The sequence below is a fragment of the Chlorocebus sabaeus genome, chromosome 1 (assembly GCF_047675955.1).
Source record: "Chlorocebus sabaeus isolate Y175 chromosome 1, mChlSab1.0.hap1, whole genome shotgun sequence".
Lineage (NCBI taxonomy): Eukaryota > Metazoa > Chordata > Mammalia > Primates > Cercopithecidae > Chlorocebus > Chlorocebus sabaeus.
Window position 1 is genome coordinate 8966252 of NC_132904.1, and position 19996 is coordinate 8986247.

General features: G+C 48.2%; 2 long non-coding RNA genes across 3 annotated transcripts; one reads left to right on the forward strand and one right to left on the reverse strand.

Annotated features, from left to right (window-relative positions):
• Window positions 1-35: 35 nt before the first annotated feature.
• LOC119624441 (uncharacterized) lies at window positions 36-19319 on the forward strand. The gene is made up of 6 exons (XR_012092776.1): window positions 36-453; window positions 4842-5995; window positions 8606-8838; window positions 9894-9989; window positions 15913-17044; window positions 17372-19319. It is a non-coding gene; the product is annotated as an uncharacterized lncRNA (long non-coding RNA).
• On the reverse strand, window positions 10024-15906 carry LOC140711512 (uncharacterized). Of its 2 annotated transcripts, XR_012092780.1 has the most exons (3): window positions 13415-15906; window positions 13055-13258; window positions 10024-10464 (listed from the first exon to the last, which is right to left on the reverse strand). It is a non-coding gene; the product is annotated as an uncharacterized lncRNA (long non-coding RNA). The 2 variants fall into 2 exon arrangements; XR_012092778.1 differs by having other exon boundaries at window positions 13055-15906.
• Window positions 19320-19996: the final 677 nt, after the last annotated feature.

Here is a 19996-nt window from a genome sequence, read left to right on the forward strand (position 1 = left end):
CTCATTCCGGGACCCGACGCGCGCACGCGCGGCCCAGGGCGCGTGCGCATCACCGGGCGTGTGGGCGTCTCTACGCACGCGCCTGGCGGCCAGCCAGTCGGCAGCTGCGCAGTTTTTTCTCACTGGGCGAGAAAGCCGGGTGCGACCCGCAACGCCCCGGGGTTACCTACACGGAAACTGAGTCTGTGTGCGGATACCTGTTTTCTGGGCATCGGCTGCTCGGTGAAGCTCAGTGGCGCATGTTCGTCACCCTTTTGCCCTGTTCCGTGGTGCGCAGGCGCTGTCGTGCGCGTGCCTTCAACTGTCTCAAACTTACTGTACCCCCTTCTCCATTCCCCTTGTCATCTCTGCCTGTTGTGCCCTTGGTTCATCCTAAAAGAATGGCTTCAGTGAGGAATCTGGTTGCCATGGTTATTATCGTGATTATCACCGTGGTGCCAGCCACAGTGATGGGTATGTTTTCTGAATCTGGGGCATTTTGGGGGATATGTGGTGGGAAGGTGACAGATAATAATTTAGTTGTGGACACGTTAAGTTTGAGTGCCTCTGGGATTTCCAGGTAGAGATTCCCAGTGGGTGACTGGAGGCTTGGGAGTGAAGGTAGGTCACTCAAGGATAGAGGTTAGGGGTAAGATGAGAAGAGGGTTCTCCCCTTAAAATACATCCTAATTCTTTGAGCCAAAAATCTCTACCGTAGGAGTCATACTTTGCTGGTTGGATGGTAGAGCGTTTCTAGAAAACAATTTAGCAATATGTATCAGGAGCCTTAAAAATGCCCGTCCCAGGCCGGGTGCGGTGGCTCACGCCTGTAATCCCAGCACTTCAGGAGGCTGAGGCGGGCAGATCACTTGAGCCCAGGAGTTCAAGTTCATTCTGGGCAACACGGTGAAACCCCTTCTCTACAAAAAATGAGCCGGCGGTGGTGGCGGGTTCCTGTGATCTCAGCTACTCCAGGGGCTGAGGCAGAAGGATTGCTTGAGTTCGGGAGGTCGAGGCTGCAGTGAGTCATGATCGCCTCACTGCACTCCAGCCTGGGCAACAGAGCAAGATCATGTCTCAGAAAGCAAACAAAACTGAAGTACTTGTGACCTCTAGTCAGCCAATGGCTGCTTGGCTGTATTTTGAATTTAGGCCTAGTTAGCCATTCCGGATCCATCATGAACCTCTTTTAGGGTTCACACCCTTAAGCCTCAAATGTTTACTATCTGGCTCTTTATGGAAAATGTTTGCAGTTTCCCACCATCAGCAGTAACTAATGGATAGCAAATGTGTTACATACGTATTTTTCCCAACCTGTCTTTTAGCTTTGTGTATGTGTTTTTTTTTTTCTACACAACATTGTACAATTATTTTCCTGTATGGGTTTTAGGTTTCCTGCTTTGTATAATAAGGTATCCTCGACCTAAAGTTATGAAAATATTCTTCTAATTTTTGTTTATTAATTTTACTTACGTTTTGCCTTTAGTTTGCTAATCCACCTAGAACTAATCTTATTTGTGATGTGAGGAAGGATTTAGCTTTTTTTTATTCCTGACAAACAGCCAGCATGTCAGCAGTTATACTTAGTAAATAAAACATTCTTCTCCAACTGACTTGAATTGTGATCTTTCATGTATCCAGTCCCCATAAATACTTGAATCTGTTTCTGGATTTTCTGTTTTATCCCACTGATTTATTTGTTGTCTTTTCTGTGTCAATATAATATTTTGATTGCAGGAGTAAATTAAGTGGGTTTTAGATCTGTGACATAGCCAAGTCCTAAAACAATAGTAGCTGAGACAAAACAGAATTTTATTTTTCTGTCAGGTAAAATAATTTCAGAGATAGGTAGCCCAGGGCTAAAATGATGGCTTCACGTTCATCAGGCCTCCATCTTTCTGCTCCACTGTCCTCGAATTAATCTCCATCCTTACAGTCACCTCATAGTACAAGATGGCTTCTGGAATTCCAGCCATCAGATTCACATTCCATTCCAGGTAGCAGAAAGTAGGAAGAAGAAATGGCAAATAAAACTTAAATAAACAAGAAAAGAGAGTGAAAAGAGGAATGAAACGAAAATGGAAAAAAGAAACAAAAAAATGACTTTTGCAAACCGTTGTCTATCCATTTTTGAAGAGGAGTCTTTCTAGAAATCCTTCTCAACCACTTTTGCTTAGACTTTAGCCACATAGCCATATCTTTATTTATTTATTTATTTATTTGTTTGTTTTTATTATTTTTTATAATAGCCATATCTTTAAAGGAGGCTGGGAAAGCCTTCTTATAAGTTACATTGTAATATTATTGAGGAAACACATTGCTACCCCATCAATATACAAATTTTGTTACTCAGAAAGGAGTTAATACTAAGTAAGCACTTAGTAGTGTTTGCCCCAAGTAGCTTTACAGTAACTTCCCAAAACTGTTGAAGCATTTTACTTTTTTTTTTTTTTTCGAGACAGGATCTTGCTTTGTTGCCCAGGCTGGAGTGCAGTGGTGTGATCAAGCTCTTTGCAGCCTCAGTCTCCTGGGTTCAAGTGATCCCCCAACCTCACTCTTCTAAGTAGCGGGGACTACAGGCATGCACTACCACACCTGGCTTGTTTTTGTTTTTGTTTTTGTTTTTGAGACAGTATCTCACTCTGTTGCCCAGGCTAGAGTGCAGTAGAGTGATTTCAGCTCACTGCAACCTCTGCCTCCCAGATTCAAGCGATTCTTGTGCCTCAGCCTCCCGAGTAGCTGGGATTACAAGTGCCCACCACCACACCCAGCTAATTTTGTATTTTTAGTAGAGATGGGGTTTCGCCATGTTGGCCAGGCTGGTCTCAAGCTTCTGACCTCAGGTGATCCACCAACAGGCATGAGCCACAACTCCCAGCCTTGGACATATTTCTTGCAACCAGTCACTTTGACCAAATTCTCTTATTAATATTAATGTTTTAGGAGAATCTCAGATTTCCTAGGTTATAATAACATTTACAAATAAAAATATATTTTTCCCTTCTTCTCAAATATTGATACTAATCATTTTATTTTCCTGTCTTGGTGCATTGAACCAAACTTTGGAATCGTTGTTGAATCACAGTAGGCATCCTTGCCTTCTTCCTGTTTCTGATGGCACTGGCTTCAGCATGGCCTCCTTTGGTGTGATGAGTGTTATTGGGTTGTGTTAAGAGTGCATAATCTGCACTTTCGGAGGCTGAGGCGGGTGGATCACGAGGTCAGGAGTTCGAGACCAGCCTGGCCAACATAGTGAAACCCTGTCTCTCCTAAAAATACAAAAATTAGCCGGGTACGATGGCGGTTGCCTGTAATCACAGCTACTCGGGAGGCTGAGGCAGGAGCATCACTTGAACCAGGAAGGCAGAGGTTGCAGTTAGCCAAGATTATGCCACTACACTCCAGCCTGAGCAACAGAGTGAGATTCTGTCTCCAAAAAAAAAAAAAAAAAAAAAAAAAAAAAAAAATTAGCCAGGCGTTGTGGCAGTTGCCTGTAATCCCAGCTACTCAAGAGGCTGAGGCAGGAGAATCACTTGAACCCGGGAGGTGGAGATTACAGTGAACCGAGGTTACGCCACTGCACTCCAACCTGGACAACAGAACAAGACTCTGTCTCAAAAAAAAAAAAAAAAAAAAAGAGTTCCCTTTTCTTCACATCCTTGCCAACATCAATATTATTGTTATTCAAATTTTCTTCCTCCCAAATTTTCCTTCTTCCCCATGCTGTTATCTGAAACTAAGGCTTTCTGCATTGTGGGAGGCAAGATTTAAAAAAACAAAGCTTGGGCTGGGCACGGTGACTCACGCCTGTAATCCCAGCACTTTGGGAGGCCGAGGCAGGCAGATCGCCTGAGGTCAGGAGTTCAAGACCAGCCTGGCCAACATGGGAAACCCCATCTCTACTAAAAACACAAAAATTAGCTGGGCATGGTGGCGGGTGCCTGTAATCACAGCTTACTTAGGAGGCTGAGGCAGGAGAATCGCTTGAACCCAAGAGGTGGAGGTTGCAGTGAGCCAAGACTGCACCACTGTACTACAGCCTGGGTGACAGAGCAAGATTCTATCTGAAAAAAAAATCCAAAGCTCTGAACTTTGAACCTATTAGCAACTGTTTATTGAGTTACTACTATGTCTGAGGCACTGAGTTAGACCCGTGGTGAAGGTGGTGGGAGCTCAGAGGGAATAACAACAGCAGCTGGGATGGGCACCTTGTTGGCCACCTCCCCCAAGTTATCTTTACTCCTTAGGCAGCCCTGTGTGCCATGACTGTTCCCACCCTCCCATAGTTCTCCCTATGGAGGCCACTGTCATCTGCTTAAAATTTAAATCCGATCATGTCAGCATTCCTCGTCCCCTTAGAACCCTGTCAGTGAGTTCCTCTTTCTTTTAGGATGAAGATTAAGCCTCTCAACCTGACCCAAGAGGCCTTTTTCTTGTTCTTTTTTTTTTTTTTGAAACGGAGTCTCGCTCTGTTGCCCAGCCTGGAGTGCAGTAATGCGATCTCGGCTCACTGCAAACTTCCCCTCCCAAGCTCAAGCAATTCTCCTGCCTCACCCTCCCTAGTAGCTGGGACTGTAGGTGCCCACTGCCACGCCCAGCTATTTTTGTAGTTTTAGCAGAGATGGGGTTTCACCACATTGGCCAGGCTGGTCTTGAACTGCTGACCTCAAGTGATCTGTCCGCCTCGGCCTCCCAAAGTGCTGGGATTACAGGTGTGAACCACTGCACCCGGCCATTGAAGAGATGTTTTTAATTTTGATGAAATCCAGTTTATCATTTTTTCTTTTATGGTTTATGCTTTTTGTTTCCAAGAAATTTTGCATAACCCAAGATCACAAAGATTTTTTCCTTTTTTCTTCTAGGCTGAGGTGGGTGGATCACTTGAGGCCAGGAGTTCAAGCAGAACATGAACGAAGTGTGGGACTCTTCTGAACTCGGGGCTCTATGCAGTTGCACAGGTTGCACGCCCATGAAGCCGGCTGTGTTCACAGTTGTTCCCAGCTAATGCCAGAGGGCCCCTTTGCTTGAAGCCAGCAGCAGGTTGGGACCACTCTGGTGAACTGCCCTTCTTTGGACTTGGGCGTCTCAGTTGCTCCATTTCTGCTCAATGGGGCTGTATTATAATCCTCACCATAGCCTTCTGAGACCTGCTGACGGCTGTGAGAAGGGAGGAGTGTGCTAGGAACAGACCTGGCTGGGTTTCCTCTCCTGAGTGAGCTGGGTGTGGGCTAGGATTGTATGACAACCGACCTTGGCTTGCCCTTGAATGAGTGCTTGCTAAGAGAGAAGTAGTCCTGGGAACCCAAGAAGGGTGGCCCCGAGGAGATAACAATGGACACATTATTTAAACTTTTTTCCTTCTTTTGCAATTCTGCATAGTCATCCTCTCTTGCACAGAACTTCCGTCTAGAATGGTAGGACATCACCCATAACAGTCATATTCATCATGCATTACCTTATGTGTTAAAAGCATTTAGGACTCTTTAGGAGTGGGGCTCCTCTTGCAAATGAGGGAGTCTTTGTGCCAGTGCCTCAGTGGGACCAACGCTGGAGCAGAAACCGTGAGAGGAGGGCATGGTGGAAATGTTCTAGATGTGTGCCGCTGGATTCGGTAGCTGCCCGCCCCACGTGGCTACTGAACACTTGGAGTGGGGCTAGAGAAGCTGAGGAATTACATTTTAAATTTCATGTAGTTTTAACTAATTAAAAAAATTTCTGTAGCTACATGTGGCAGTGACAACCTGGTTAGACAGTAGAGACTAAATCTAGAGCCTAGAACCACGTGATCTGCCCGCCTCAGCCTCGCAAAGTGCTAGGATTACAGGCATGAGCCACAGCACCTGGCCCTGCTAAATCTTTTTAAACCCACTGTTGACACCTGTTGCTCAGAAAAAAAAGATTCCTTTCAAACATTACTGCTCATTGACAATGGACCTGGTCACCGAGACATCTGATGGAGATGTGCACGGAGATGAATGTTTTCACGCCTGTGAACACAACATCCATTCTGCAGCAGGTGAAGGAATAATTTCAACTCTTAAGTTTTATTATTTAAGAAATACATTTTGTGGCCGTGCGCAGTGGCTCACGCCTGTAATCCCAGAACTTTGGGAGACTGAGGCAGGCGGATCACTTGAGGTCAGGAGCTCGAAGCCATCCTGGCCAACATGGTGAAACCCTGTCTCTATTAAAAATACAAAAATTATCCGGATGTGGTGGGCGCCTGTAATCCCACCTGCTTGGGAGGCTGAGGCAGGAGAATTGCCTGAACCTGGGAGGCGGAGGTTGCAGCGAGCTGAGATCGTGCCACTGCACTCCAGCCTCGGCAACAGAACAAGACTCCATCTCAAAAAAAAAAAAAAAAAAAAAAAAAAAGACCTTTTTGTAAGGCTGTAGCTGCCGTGGAAAGTGATTCCTCTGATGGATCTGGGCAAAGTAAATTGAAAACCTTCTGGAAAGGATTCACCTGACTGATTTGACCTGCAAGGCACGATGAACCACTCTTAGATTTAGGGTTTATTCTTTTTTTTTTTTTTAAGACGGAGTCTCGATCTGTCACCCAGGCTGGAGTGCAGTGGCCGGATCTCGGCTCACTGCAAGCTCCGCCTCCCGGGTTTACGCCATTCTCCTGCCTCAGCCTCCCGAGTAGCTGGGACTACAGGCACCTGCCACCTCGCCCGGCTAGTTTTTTGTATTTTTTAGTAGAGATGGGGTTTCACCGTGTTAGCCAGAATGGTCTCAATCTCCTGACCTCGTGATCCACCTGTCTCGGCCTCCCAAAGTGCTGGGATTACAGGCTTGAGCCACCGCGCCCGGCCTAGGGTTAATTCTTTACATAGACAGCAAAAAGGAGGACAAGCCTAAGATGCCAGCCCCTGCGGTCCTTGTCCCCTACACCAAAAAGGATGACCCTGAAAGAGAAGGGGCTGGTGGCTGAAAGGGGAGTTAGGGGATGCCCCGTAGCTGAGGAGCCTATTCCAGATACAGCTGAGTAATTTTATCTTCTGCAGCTCTATTTAGAGGAGGGCAGGGCAGAGAGCCTCAGATCTCACAGAACCTGGAGGTGATGCAGAACCGTCTCATGACAGCCTCCAGGGGAAATGGGGAGGCCAATGGGAGGTGGCCTGGTAGCAGCTACTATAGGCCTTTCACCCTCTGGATGATGGCAAGATGCCCTGCCAAGACTCAGATGAGCTGCAGCTGAAGCCTTTGCCACCTAGCCTAAGTATTTTGGTCTCTGGCCTTTCTTTCCCTCTCTTTCTTTCTTTCTTTTCTTTCTTTCTTTCCTTCCTTCCTTCCTTCCTTCCTTCCTTCCTTCCTTCCTTCCTTCCTTCCTTCCTTCCTTCCTTCCTTTCTCTCTCTCTCTCTCTCTCTCTCTCTCTCTTTCTTTCTTTCTTTCTTTCTTTTTGAGATGAAGTCTCACTCTGTTGTTCAGGCTGGAGTGCAGTGGTACAATCTCGGCTCACTGCAACCTCCACCTCCCAGGTTCAAGCAATTCTCCTGCCTCAGCCTCCCGAGTAGCTGGGATTACAGGCGTGCACCACCACACCCAGCTAATTTTTGTATTTTTAGTAGAGACAGGGTTTCACCATGTTGGCCAGGCTGGTCTTGAACTCCTGACCTCAGGTGATTCACCTGCCTTGGCCTCCCAAAGTGCTGGGGTTACAGTTGTTAGCCACCGCATCTGACTGGTCTCTGGTCTTTCATATATCCAGCTAAGGGGTATAGCTGCACCATCAGATACTCTAGCTGTTTGCACTGATAGGGACTTTACCAAAAACTTTTTTAAAAAAACAAAAAACAGCCGGGCGCGGTGGCTCACGCCTGTAATCCCAGCACTTTGGGAGGCCGAGGCGGGCGGATCACGAGGTCAGGAGATCGAGACCATCCTGGCTAACACGGTGAAACCCCGTCTCTACTAAAAATGCAAAAAATTAGCCGGGCGAGGTGGCGGGCGCCTGTAGTCCCGGCTACCCGGGAGGCTGAGGCAGGAGAATGGCGTGAACCCGGGAGGCGGAGCTTGCAGTGAGCCGAGATCGCGCCACTGCACTCCAGCCTGGGCGACTGAGCCAGACTCCGTCTCAAAAAAAAAATAAAATAAAAATAAAATAAAATAAAAATAAAAAAACAAAAAACAAAAAAACAAGGTCTTACTCTGTCACCCAGGCTGGAGTACAGTGGTCTGATCTTGGCTCACTGTAACCTCTGCCTCCCAGGCTCAAGTGATCCTCCTGCTTCAGCTTCCCAAGTAGCTGGGAAGTACAGACCCATGCCACCACATTTTTTTTTCTTTAAGATAGGGTCTTTCTCTGTTGCCTAGGCTGGAGTGCAGTGGCGCAATCTCAGCTCATTGCAACTTCTGCCTCCTAGGTTCAAGCGATTCTCGTGCTTCAGCCTCTCAAGTAGCTGGGATTATAGGTGTGTACCACCATGCCTGGCTAATTTTTGTTTTTTTAGTAGAGATGGGATTTCCCCAAGTTGGCCAGGCTGGTCTCGAACTGCTGGTCTCAGGTGATCCACCTGCCTCGGCCTCCCAAAGTGCTGGGATTACAAGCCCGAGCCACTGCACCTAGAAATACCATAATTAAACAATTATTTTAAAATTTTTGTATCTTTTTTTTTGTAGAAACGAGTTCCCCATGTTGGTTTGGCTGGTCTCGAACTCGTGGACTCAAGTGATCCAACCGCCTTTGCCTCCCAAAGCACTGGGATTACAAGCGTGAGCCACTGCCTGGCCTCAAAATCATTTTTTTCTTTTTGAATTAGAGACAGGGTTTCACCATGTTGCCCAGGCTGGCCTCAAACTCTTGAGCTCAAGCGATCTGCCTGCCTCATCCTCTCAAAATGCTGAGATTATAGGTATGAGCCACCATGCCCGGCCCCAAAACTATTTTATTTTATTTTATTTTATTTTATTTTATTTATGTTTATTTTTATTTTATTTTTTGAGATGGAGTCTTGCTCTGTCACCCAGGCTGGAGTACAGTGGTGCAATCTCGGCTCACTGCAGCCTGTGCCCCTGGGGTTCCAGCGATTCTCCTGCCTCAGCCTCCTGGGTGGCTAGGATTACAGGTGCACGCCACCATGCCTGGCTAATTTTTTTTTTTTTTTTTTTTTTTTGAGGCGGAGTCTCGCTCTGTCGCCCAGGCTGGAGTGCAGTGGCCGGATCTCAGCTCACTGCAAGCTCTGCCTCCCGGGTTCACGCCATTCTCCTGCCTCAAGACTCCCGAGTAGCTGGGACTACAGGCGCCCGCCACTGCGCCCGGCTAGATTTTTGTATTTTTTAGTAGAGACGGGGTTTCACCGGGTTAGCCAGGATGGTCTTGATCTCCTGACCTCGTGATCCGCCCGTCTCGGCCTCCCAAAGTGCTGGGATTACAGGCTTGAGCCACCGCGCCCGGCCGCCTGGCTAATTTTTGTATTTTTAGTAGAGACGGGGTTTCGCCATGTTGGCCAGGTTGGTCTCGAACTCCTGACCTCAGATGATCTACCCGCCTCAGCCTCCCAAAGTGCTGAGATTACAGGCTTGAGCCACAGCGCCTTGCCATGAATGACTATTATTTTATTTATTCATTTATTTTTGAGACAGGTTCTCACTACATCACCCGAGGCGGAGTTGCAGTGGTATGATCTCGGCTCACTGCAGCCTCAACTTCCCTGGCTCAAACAATTATCCCACCTCAATCTCCCAAGCAGCTAGGACTACAGGTGTCTACCACCATGCCTGGCTAATTTTTAAAGTTTTTGAAGAGACAGGGTCTTGCTATTTTGTCCAGGCTGGTCTCATACTCCTGGACTCAAGTAATCCTTTTGCGTTGGCCTCCCAAAGTGCTGGGATTACAGGCATGAGCCACCACACCCAGCCTTTACTTTTATTTTTGAAGAAAATAGAATATCTCTCTTTCTCCTGCCAGCCATGTGAAGACGTGCTTGCTTCCCCTTTGCCTTCTGCAATGACTGTACATTTCCTGAGGCCTCCCAGCCATGCTTCCTGTACAATCTGCAGAACTGTGAGTCAATTAAACCACTTTTCCTCATAAATGACCCAATCTCAGGTACTTCTTTATAGGAGTGCAAGAATGGACTAATACAGAGACATTTTAAGGGGCAGATTGGGGATGGGAAAGGAAAACAGTCTCTCCTTTGGTCCTTGGGACTGGCTTCTCCTGGCTTTCTATGCATCTGTAACGCAGATTGGCTGTTTCTGGTGGGGGTTTCCCTCCAAGCAGCCCTGGCTTGTGGGTGGCTCTCTATAGGAGCCAAGATGTTTTCAGCGACCTTTCCTCCAGTTCAGTACCAGTATCCCCAGGGGCTTCCAGGAGAAGCCCCCAGGGGGCCGTCTGGACATCGGCTCAGGTGCTACTAGCAAGTACCAGGCTCCGGGCAGCTTAGATGGTTTCTCTGAGGGGAGATGTTCTCAGCTGCTGAAGAGAAATTTTTTCACTCTTCTCTTCTACATGTTTCTTGGAAGAGGCTTCTTTGGCCCTGTAGAAATGAAAAGGCAGAAGGCAGTGGTGAGGGGCAGGCGGTGTGCATGTCTTGGGGAGAGTGGTGCCATATGCACGGGGTGCAGCTCCACCCTCCTGAAGCCAGAAGGGAGGCGGACGCTGCAGCGGCCCCTCCTCCGGATTCTCTCAGGCACCCTGGTGGCCACCCTCCTATTGTCCCTCCAGCTCCCTCCTTGCTCTATCCCTGGGGTCTCGCAGCTGGCAGAGGCTGGCGTGTCTGGAGACAGACTTGAAAGAGCTGCAGGGTCAAGGAGTTCAATGAAGAGTCTTACAGATGAGGACCTAGAGGCTGGACACGTGCCCGAGGTCACTTGGCTGGAGAACAGGGGCCAGCAGACACCCCCAGGGACTGGGCACTATTAGCGCCCTTCTTCTCCCACCCCAGGAGGCAGGGAGGGGCAAAGGTTGGGGCTCTGAGCCACTCCTGCCCTTCCCTCTTTGGCTTTTCAAGAAGTCAGGGCAGGTTGAGGGTGGTGGAGGGGCTTGCCTGGACTTTGAGGCCCCCTCAGTCCCAGATAGTCCAAGGCTACCCCACTGGCTTTCTATTATTTGACCAGGTCCAATTTTGCCTTTTTTTGGTGGGTGGGGGATAGAAATGAGGGTCTTGCTATGTTACCCAGGCTGGTCTTGAACTCCTAGGCTCAAGCGATCCTCCCGCCTCGACCTCTCAAAGTGCTGGGATTACAGGTTTGAGCCACTATGCCTGGCCTATTGCCTTAAAAAAGAACCCTCTAGTCTTTGAAATGATTTATGTTCTAATTCCTTCTATTTATTTTTATCTTTGCATCGTGGACACTGATAACTGCTTTCCCACTGAATTATCTTAGGTTTTTTTAACCTTTTTTTTTTTCTTTTTTTTGAGACAAAGTCTTGCTCTGTCGCCCAAGCTGGAGTGCAGTGGTGCGATCTCGGCTCACTGCAACCTCCACCTCCCGGGTTCAAGCAATTCTCCTGCCTCAGCCTCCCAAGTAGCTGGGACTACAGGCACCCACCACCACACCTGGCTAATTTTTGTATTTTTAGTAGAGACGGGGTTTTGCAATGTTGGCCAGGTTGGTCTCAAACTCCTGACCTCAGGTGATCCACCCGCCTCAGTCTCCCAAAGTGCTGGGATTACAGGTGTGAGCCACTGCACCTGGCTCATGCACGCACTTTACCCCTCCGCTTCCCACACCCTCATCCTCTTCAAGCCCTGCTCAGCGCCCAGATGAAGCCTGTCTTCCCCCGCTTGGCCTGCAGGGAATAAAGTGGACAGGGACAGGGGAGGATATGAGGCTCTCATAGTTGTCCAGACAAGAGACAATACATGGTGGCTTGATGTAGGGCCATGGACACAGGGCTGGAGAGAGAATGACAGATTTAAGTCTATTCTGGAGGCAGAAATGATAGGACTTGGGCTGGGCGCAATGGCTCATGCCTGTAATCCCAGCACTTTGGGAGGCCGAGGTGGGTGGATCATGAGGTCAGGAGTTCAAGACCAGCCTGGCCAAGATGGTGAAACTCCATCTCTACTAAAAATACAAAAATTAGCCAGGCGCAAGGGTGCACGCCTGTAATCCCAGCTACTCGGGAGGCTGAGGCAGGACAATCACTTGAACCTGGGAGGTGGAGGTTGCAGTGAGTCGCGATCGTGCCACCGCACTCCAGCCTGGGCGACGGAGTGAAACTCCATCTCAAAAAAAAAAAAAAAAAAGAAGAAGAAGAAAAGAAATGATAGGACTTGCCAAAGAATATATCCTTCATTTCTTGCAGTGCAACCTTGGCCCATGGCTCAGGTTAGAGATGGGATGTTGATGGGAGTTATTTCAGGGTTGCAAACACAGCACCTATACAGGCCACTGGGTACAGATGGGTCCACCTTTGGGATCAAGCTGACCTTCAGAGAGGGTTATAGACGGGCCCTGCTACTGTCCCTGTCACCATTCCTGCAAACTAAAGGTCCTCCCTGAGCCCACTGTTGCTAAGAAATGCTGCAAGCAGCAGCCAGATCAAATCCCCTGCTGTGTTTGTTTTAGAAACATTGTCCAGGACATTGCTGTTACCTTAGTGACTTTTCTAATGAGACCCACACTTGAAACCAAGATGATCTCAAAAAAAAAAGAGGCCAAAAAGAGAAGAGAAACCTCTCCTAGTGCTAAATGCTGAGGAAAGCGGAAAGCTTCGCTCTCCTGAGGGGCTGGTATTCGTTTTCCTCTCCAAGAGTAGTCGTGAATGGGGTCTCCCTTTCTGTTGGGAGGAAGCCCAGAACCAAATTTGAAGCCTGCACAGCAACCACGGGGGCCTTTGTTTGCTTCAGTTTCCCCTGCTGTCCTCTCCCCACTTCTCTGCCAGTTCTCACTTCCAACCCACGTGTTTCCTGGTTCACAGTTTATTCTTTTTAAAACCTTCATGATTGGGTCCGTTCTTGGGGAAAGCTAAGCCATTGTAGATAGAGGTGGGGGACGCATCTCACAGCTCTGGTGCATCCAGCCAAGATGTTTCTGATGCACAGGAGTGAGGAGAGCACCCCATTTGCCCCCCAGTTATTTCCTGTAACTTTCGACCTATTGGTGCTGGAGGACCCTCACCTTCTCTCCATCGCTGCGATCGTCTCCACCAGGGGTGCCTTGCGGGTCTCGGTCAGGAAGCAGACGGCCATCCTAGCCAGGACTGCGGTGGCCCCGAAGCTCACAGGCAGCAGGATGGTGCTGTACTCCCCAAGTGTGGTAACCAGGGGTGCCACCAGGCCCCTGAGGCGGGCGTAGACCGAGGCAAAGCCCATCCCCATCTGCCTGTGGGAGGTGTGTGGATGGGTCAGTGTAGCGACCTGCACCCCTAGGGGCCCAAGAGAGCCGTACCCTGAGTGTCAGAGGACAGGAGGGACCGGGGATCCTGCCTCAGTGAGCCCAGCAGGTCTCAACCTGCAGTGTCTCCCCCCATGCACCCACCTGATCTCTGTGGGGTACAGTTCGCCCGTAAACAGGTACACGCAGATGAAGGAGCTGGCCAGGCAGCCTTTGCCCAGCGCTGCCTAGGCCATGTGCAGGCTCTGCATGCCTAGACGGGAGTGGGGTGGAGCTGAGGAGGGAGGGAGGAGGGGGAGGCCCAGGGTGCAGTGGAGGGGGCGGAGCCTCAGGAGGGGATAGGCCCCGGGGAAGAGGCAGAGCCCACTCAGAACCCAGAGGAGAACCAGGATTTCCACCATCTCCCCTTCCCAACTGTTTCTGGGACCCAGGAGTCCCCCAACTGCCCTTCTCTGACTTCTGCCTCCTTGCTCCCTTATTTGCATCTGCTGCCAAGTCCTGCTGGGTAGGCAGGTGCTTTAGAGTCAGGCCTGGATTCAAATCGCAGCTCTCACCCCGCTGGCTGACCTTGGTCACTGTTTCTTACCCCCTTTGCACCTCCCTGTCCTCATCAGTAAAATGAGGAAAATTGGCCAGGCGCAGTGGCTTACGCCTGTAATCCCAGCACTTTGGGAGGCCGAGACGGGCGGATCACAAGGTCAGGAGATCGAGACCATCCTGGCTAACACGGTGAAACTCCGTCTCTACTAAAAATACAAAAAATTAGCTGGGCGTGGTGGCGGGCGCCTGTAGTCCCAGCTACTCAGGAGGCTGAGGCAGGAGAATGGCGTGAACCCAGGAGGCGGAGTTTGCAGTGAGCCGAGATTGCGCCACTGCACTCCAGCCTGGGCGACAGAGCGAGACTCCATCTCCAAAAAAAAAAAAAAAAAAATGAGGAAAATAGCAGCACCTGCTTCGTGGGGTTGGTGTAAGCTGGACATGATGCTAGGGGTGCAAAGTGTCCATTAAATGTTTGCCATTGCCTTCATTTTCTTTCTTTTCCTTTTTTTTTTTCTTTTTTTTTTTTGAGATAGAGTCTCACTCTGTCACTGAGGCTGGAGTGCAGTGGCACAATCTCGGCTCACTGCAACCTCTGCCTCCTGGGTTCAAGCGATTCTCCTGCCTCAGCCTCCTGAGTAGCTGGAATTACAGGTGTGCACCACCATGCCCAGCTAATTTTTTTATTTTTAGTAGAGACAGGGTTTCACCATGTTGGCCAGGCTGGTCTCGAACTCCTGACCTCAGGTGATCCACCTGCCTCGGCCTCCCAAAGTATTGGGATTACAAGCATGAGCCACCGCGCCCAGCCCTTTGCCCTGATTTTCAATATGCTTATCCTGCTGTTGTTTATAAATAGCAAAACCCCTATTCAGACATCCAACATTAGGGCAGCAGTCAAGGAAATGATGGTGCCTTCTCTGGCTGGGTGGCAGCACTGGCTGCTGCACACTGGAATCAGGTGGGGAGATTTATAAAACACTCACACCTGGGTCTTACTCAATACCCACTCTAGCAAGACCGACTGCAGATAGGCTTGAATTTGGGTATTTTTTAAAGGTTCCCAAGAGATTCTATTGTGAAGCCAGAGTTAGAAACACCAATCCAGATGAAACATTATCTAGGCTGGGTGCAGTGGCTCACGTCTATAACCCCAGCACTTTGGGAGACCAAGGCAGCCAGATCGCTTGAGCCCAGGAGTTTGAGACCAGCCTAGGCAACATGGCAAAACCCTGTCTCTACACAAAAATACAGAAAATTAGCCAGGTGTGGTGGACTGCACCTGTAGTCCCAGCTACTCAGGAGGCTAAGGTGGGAGGATTGCTTGAGCCTGGGAGGTTGAGGCTGCAGTGAGCCATGATTGTGCCACTGTACTCCAGCCTGAGCCACAGAGTGAGACTCTGTCTCAAAAAAGAAAAGAAAGAAAAAGGTAGGAAGAAACGGAGGGAGGGAGGAAAGGAGGAAGGGAGGAAGGGAGAGAAGGAGGGAAGAAGGAAGAAAGGAAGGAAGGAAGGAAGGAAGGAAGGAAGGAAGGAAGGAAGGAAGGAAGGAAGGAAGGATCATATAGTAATAAAAAATCAGGTCCATGAGGCCAGGCACAGTGGCTTATGACTGTAATCCCAGCACTTTGGGAGGCCGAGGTGGGCAGATCACTTGAGGTCATGAGTTCGAGACCACCCTGGCCAAAATGATGAAACCCTGTCTCTACTAAAAATACAAAAATTAGCCAGGCATGGTGGCACACATCTCTAATCCCAGTTACTCTGCAGGCTAAGGCAGGGGAATCACTTGAACCTAGGAGGCAGAGGTTGCAGTGAGCACCACAGCACTCCAGTCTGGGCGATGAGTGATCATCAGGTCCATGAAACATTTGTGCTAACATGGAAAAGCATGTGTATGTTTCAACATATAATGAAATAAGGGCACATTATATATATGTACATATGCACATATATACATATAGATGTATGTATCCTATTTATATTTTTGTATGTATAAACATATAAAATATCTCAACTATGCTAAATACAAATCTATAAATAGGAAAAAAAGATTGGAAGAAAATAGATCAAGATACCAATAATAACATTTATCCACTTTTACAGGTAAAGAGCCAAGGCACAGAGAAGTTGGACAACCTGCCCACAGCCAAGGCTGCAGTCACAATGGGCAAAGGGTTTATCACATGCTCTATGTCGCTGCTATTCAACACTGGCATCTTGCTGGACTCACTGGACAGTTTGTAAAATACTGAGGGTTGAGTCCCACTCCTTGAGATTCCCAGGGCACTGGCATGGAGCACCTGGGCCCTGGGAGTTTTCAAAGTGCTCCTGGTGAAGGTCATTTTAGCCAGGTTTGCAAACCACTGTTCCAGGGCCAGTCCAGCTGAGGTTTGAATCCTAACTTCTCAACCCTTGGACATGCTGCCTGCTCAGACTTTGGGGGGCTGCACACACTGCTGGCCACACGGAGCCAGCTCCTGTGCTCTCCAGCTGCTTAGATGCACCTGTCTAACCTCCCTGGCCACACAGTAGAAGCTCTGAGGGCCACGGCTCAAGGCCTCCACCTGCCCCTAATTGCCACTGGGCACTAAGTGCTTAATACAAACTCTAGTAATCAACAGTCGCTTTCTTTTTCTTTTTCTTTCTTTCTTTCTTTTTTCTTTTTTTTTTTTTTTGAGGTGGAGTCTTGCTTTGTCACCCATGCTGGAGTGCAATGGCACGATCTTGGCTCACTGCAACCTCCACCTTCCAGGTTCAAGTGATTCTCCTGCCTCGGCCTCCCAAGTAGCTGGGATTACAGGTGCACACCGCCACACCCACCTAATTTTTTTGTATTTTTAGTAGAGACGGGGTTTCACCATGTTGGCCAGGCTGGTCTGGAACTCCTAACCTCAGGTGATCTGCCCACCTTGGCCTCCCAAAGTGCTGGGATTACAGGTGTGAGCCACCGTTCTCAGCCTAACAGTTGCTTTCTTTTCAGATCCGGAGACACACCCCTCAGCATTGTTGCCACGTGAAATTTGTTGTCTATCAGACCCCAGAGGCTCCCAGTTCTTGGTGGGCAGCAAGGGCAGAAGTGGGTGACTCACCTTCTGGCACAAACATGTTGGCGATCACCATGAGCCCGGCCAGGATGAGGAAGGAGGCCACCGTGGCCCGGCAACCCATGTAAATCATGGTGGCGGTGGCCACCAGCATGGCCGGGATGTCGATGATTCCAAACGGCCTGCACCAGGTAAAGGCTGAGCCCAAACTTCTGCAGGTTCATGGCCAGGCCATAGTAAGCCACAGAGTTGGAGAACCTGGGAGAGGCAGTGGAATGGTCCTTGTTGACCCCGTGGTTTACTGTTCTGAGCCCAGGGGAGGGGACTCAAAGATGGATGACACAGGATTCCTCCCCTCGGGGAGTAAAATTCCCTGACTTTCCATAAACACCCCTTCTCGGTCTCCTAAGTCTCTGTCTTTAGTATTAGAGCTCAGACCCCTCCCTCCACATCCCTTTCCACCACCCACTCCTGGATCCAGTGCAAGGGTTCTGGAGTGTGTTTGCTTTTCTCTGCAGTACCACCTCAGTGCCGAAATTAAGGCAGTGCTAAAAAATAAAAAGAGAAGAAGATGGAGGAAGGTCAAAGGACACAGGAGGCAATGTGGAAGAGCTCCCAATAGCCAAAGTTGGAGCAATTTGGGAAATAAGGTAAAGAATGTAGTATCTGCTAAATAAAGGAAAAACGTCGTTGAATTATAACCCAAAGTATAAACTACATGATTATACATGAGCCTATATAAATAAATGATTTAATAAAAAAGGCTTTCTTACAGAAGAACTCCAAACAATATGTGTAAATATTCCATTCCTTGGCTGGGAGCAGTGACTCACACCTGTAATCCCAGCACTTTGGGAGGCCAAGGTGGGTGGATCACGAGGTCAGGAGTTCAAGACCAGCCTGGCCAAGATGGTGAAACCCCCATCTCTACTAAAAATACAAAAATTAGCCAGGCACCTGTAATCCCAGCTACTCAGGAGGCTGAGGCAGAGAATTGCTTGAACCCAGGAGGCGGAGGTTGCAGTAAGCCGAGATCACGCTGCTGCACTCCAGCCTGGGTGACAGAGGGAGACTCCATCTCAAACAAAACAAAACAAACAAACAAAAAAATCCATTCCTTCAGGAGATGAAAGTTAGTTTCCCTCCCCTTGAGTGCGGACTGGACTCACTTTCAAATAATAGTGTATGGAAAGAGGCTGCTCACAGTGGCTCACACTTTTAATCCCAGCACTTTGGGAGGCTGAGGTGGGTGGATCGCTTCAGCCCAGGAGTTCAAGACTCGCCTTGGCAACATGGTGAAACCCCATTTCTACCAAAAGTACAAAAATGAGCCAGTCTCATAACCTGTCTCAAAATAAATAAATAGATTAAAATTTAAAAGTAAAAAAAGAATATGGAAAGAGAACATTATTTTTTACAGTGGAGAAACGTGATAGACACTACCTTAACCAAGGGATTAACTTCAATATCACCAGTAATCAGTCATGTTGACATCACATATGCCCTCATATGGTATGATATGATATGATGAGAAGCTCATATCACCTCCATGGTTCTCCTTTCCCAAATCCACAATCCCAGTTTAATCATGAGAAAACCATCAGACAAATCCAAACTGAGGCCAGGCACAGTGGCTCACGCTTGTAATCCCAGAACCTTGGGAGGCCAGGCTGGTGGATCATCTGAGGTCAGGAGTTCAAAACCAGCCAGACCAACATGGTGAAACCCCATCGCTACTAAAAATGCAAAAATTAGCCAGGCGTTACGGTGCATGCCTGTAATCCCAGTTACTTGGGAGGCTGAGGCAGGAGAATCACTTGAACCCGGGACGCAGAGGTTGCAGTGAGCCAAGATCATGCCATTGCACTCCAGCCTGGGCCAAAAAGAAAAAAAAATCCAAATTGAGGGACATTCTACAAAATACCTTACCAATACTTTTCAGAACTGTCAAGGTCATGAAAAACAAGGAAAGACTAACAAACAGCCACAGATCAAAGGAGACCAGGAAGATATAATGACTAAATGTAATGGGATATACCAACTGGTGAAATCCAAATAAATCTCTAGTTTAGTTAATAGTAAATTACCAATCTTAAATTATTACTTTTGACAAATGTACTAAGGTAATTTAAGATGATAATATGGCCGGGCGCGGTGGCTCAAGCCTGTAATCCCAGCACTTTGGGAGGCCGAGACGGGCGGATCACGAGGTCAGGAGATCGAGACCATCCTGGCTAACCCGGTGAAACCCCGTCTCTACTAAAAAAATACAAAAAACTAGCCGGGCGAGGTGGCGGGCACCTGTAGTCCCAGCTACTCGGGAGGCTGAGGCAGGAGAATGGCGTGAACCCGGGAGGCGGAGCTTGCAGTGAGCCGAGATCCGGCCACTGCACTCCAGCCTGGGCAACAGAGCAAGACTCCGTCTCAAAAAAAAAAAAAAAAGATGATAATATGAGGGGAAACTGGGTGAAGTGGATACAGGAACTGTCTGTACTATCTTTGCAACTTTTCTATAATTATACATTTATAGAAGAATAAATATACATTTATTTCAAAATTTTATGAAGATAAGCTAACAGAATATATTTGTGAAAACTAATATTCAGAAAATAAATTTTATCCAGAAAAAAATATATACATGGGTATATATATATAATTTTTTTTTTTTTTTTTTTTGAGATGGAGTCTCACTCTTTTTGCCCAGGCTGGAGTGCCGTGGCATAATCTCGGCTCACTGCAACCTCTGCCTCCAAGGTTCAAACAATTCTCCTGCATCAGCTTTCCAAGTAGCTGGGATTACAGGTGCACACCACCACACCCAGCTAATTTTGTATTTTTAGTAGAGACGGGGTTTTACCGTGCTGACCAGGCTGGTCTCAAACTCCTGACCTCAAGTTATCTGCCCGCCTCAGCCTCCGAAAGTGCTAGGATTACAGGCATGAGCCATCGCGCCTGGCCAGGAAAAAAAAAAAAATTCTTATGTAAGGCAATAAGAAAAAAGATAATCCTGTAGAAAAATTGGCAGAAGTCTTGGATAAGCATTTCACAAAAAACAAGCTATCCAAGGCCGGGCACGGTGGCTCAAGCCTGTAATCCCAGCACTTTGGGAGGCCGAGACGGGTGGATCACAAGGTCAGGAGATC